Here is a 2,499-nt window from a genome sequence, read left to right as displayed (position 1 = left end):
GTAGGTAAATACTATCAGTATAATAGACAAACAACTGGCATAATGCTGGACAACAGCAGAATGATCACAAGGGGTGGGGTATTGTTTAGAGAGGTGGTTGTTGATGTGATCCTGATGCTGTTTTTGCCCTAGCTGTTTAAAATGTTTTAAATTGTTTTAAGCTGATTTAACTTCTGTGTTTTCAAATTTGGAGGTTTTGTTGTTTTTCAAATTAAGGAATGTGGGTTGATTTCAGAATAGAAGAGCTGGAGACAGCAGGAGAGACTCAATCACAGTGGATCAGGGTAGGGGCAGGTATGGTTTTGGGGCAGGCCAGGTAAGGGGCACCAGACACAGGCAATTAGTGCCAGCCAGAAGCACCACCTTGGGCCGAAGAATGGAGGGGCCAAGCCGTGTGACATACACCTGTGACATCATGTGTGTGACACGTGTTGGGCATACATCATCAGCAGGAGTCATTGCCCAGCACCGCAAAGCTTCAATGGCCGCGGAGGAGCCTGCCTTTGATGCTGTGCCATGCTTGGGTATGCGGCTGCGGTTGCTGAATGCCAGCCCTTAGTAAGGGCTCTGAGTAAGACCCTCCTCATTCATGATCGTATTACGAATGAGGAGGCTGATCTGGTCTGGATCAGCTGCGCCCACCTGTGTAAAGCTGGCAAAAATATATAGGATGAGGGACAAAAAATGTTGGAAATCTAAAGAAGTGGATGGAGAATTCTGTCACATGCGGTGGACTTGTGATAAAGTAAAGACATTTTGGGAGTCAATTTATAACAAACTAAAGAAAATATTAAAATATACTTTCCCTAAAAAGCCAGAAGCATTTTTTTGCTTGGCTTGATGGGAAAGGAGATTAAGAAATCAGACCAAAGATTATTTTTGTACACCGCAGCTGCTGCGAGGACTTTGTTGGCCCAAAACTGGAAATCACAAGAAATGCCTACTATTGCGGAGTAGCAGGTGAAAATGATGGACTATGCAGAGTTAGCCAAACTGACCAGCAGGATTTGGGATCAGGACGATCACAAATTCCAGGACAATTGGAGTAAATTTATTGTATACTTAAAGGATAACTGTAAAAATTTAAAGACACTAGCAGGACTGAAGTAATTCCTACAATGTTGATAAGAGGAAAAAAGTTAAAATACGCGATTGGCTTTGATAAGGGATACCAGCTGAAGGGAAGGAGGGAAGCCACAAGCTTGGCAGAGCAAAATGGTTTATATGTTGATTAATGTACTTGAGTGTGTAAAGAAAATAATAAAAATTTACTGGGGGGGGGGGGGAGAAGAGTTGAGAGTCGGGGAGCCGGAGTTGCTGTGGTCTTTAGTGATCCTCTCTCTTTCCTGGCTCTCTGTCCATTTGTGGGGGGATATAGTGTGTGTGTTCCTGGCACTGGGCGATCGGACCAGTTGAGGATTCTGTTGTTTAGCACCCACCTTGCTGCCCAGCAGTCTCCCTGACGGAGCTGGTCTTGGAGGCACGATGGAGGACTCCCAGTCTGTTGCTTTCAGATGTAGCAGGAAAACGCCCCCCCCCCCATCATTCAGTTTGTACAAACTTCACACACACTCACACTCACACACTACATACGCTACACTTCTGTTATAAATTCATAGAAAATCGACCATACATCGGATTTGCACTGTTCTACTTTTATTTTACTCCATGAAGGAAAAACTACAAAATGGGGAAGGTTTGATACAGGGCGCCATAATCCCTTCACCATCCCAGCACATCCACAAGAGCCCTGCCCAGTTGCTATGCCAACCCTGATGATCCCAGACAGAAGACAATCAAGATCACAAAGAACTTGCATATGGGAGTGGATTCAGCAAAGGACAATGATCAGATCTTCCCTCAGGGGGCAGGAAACTGCGACTACCTTTTGTCTTCAGAAAATGACTCATGGGGAGGGGTAGAAGGGAACCAGCCAGGTGACAGGACACTCAGGTTACCACCACAACTCCTCCCTCAACCCCTCCTTTCTGTAATGTATGCATGATGTTTCTGGGGGTGGGCTTGACCTAGAGGATGGGAATTTCAAACGTTTTTATAAGGTCTTGCACACCATTTTCTGTGTCTTTCCTCTCTCCTGCAAGTGAGGGGAACACCCTGTTGCAACAGTTCAATAAAGGCCAAGCCTACAGGCTGCTGATTTGCTCCAATTTACTCTGGTTGGTGTCTTTACTTTTTGTCCAAGGGAGCCCTCGGATTTTTCCGGTAACACAGAGGACTTCAATATCCAAGGCCAGGTGTCTGGCTTTGGGGTGGCTCAGGACTTCATGGCTGCCATGATAATTATGGGGCTGCTGTCCCAACATGTCAACGGGCCAATGCATGTGACTGGCCACACTCTGGACCTTGTTTTCTCAACCGGTCAGGTGATTGGAAAGCATGTGGGAGGGCGTTAACATCAGTCACTTGTCATGGTCTGATCACTTCCTGCTGAGATTTAGGCTTTCAGTACCCTTTGCCCTCTGCAGAAGAGGGTGGGTG

At 46.1% G+C, this 2,499-nt stretch overlaps 1 protein-coding gene across 1 annotated transcript in view; it reads left to right on the top strand.

The window, feature by feature from the left end:
* The window catches only part of CLCNKB (chloride voltage-gated channel Kb), a 49,394-nt gene that overhangs the window by 441 nt on the left and 46,454 nt on the right, over nucleotides 1–2,499 (top strand). The window lies entirely within an intron of this gene.

Source organism: Podarcis tiliguerta, assembly GCF_965153285.1.
Source record: "Podarcis tiliguerta genome assembly, chromosome: 8".
Taxonomy (NCBI): Eukaryota; Metazoa; Chordata; class Lepidosauria; order Squamata; family Lacertidae; genus Podarcis; species Podarcis tiliguerta.
Note: the sequence above shows the minus strand (reverse complement) of the source record. Positions and strands in the feature narration are given on the sequence as shown.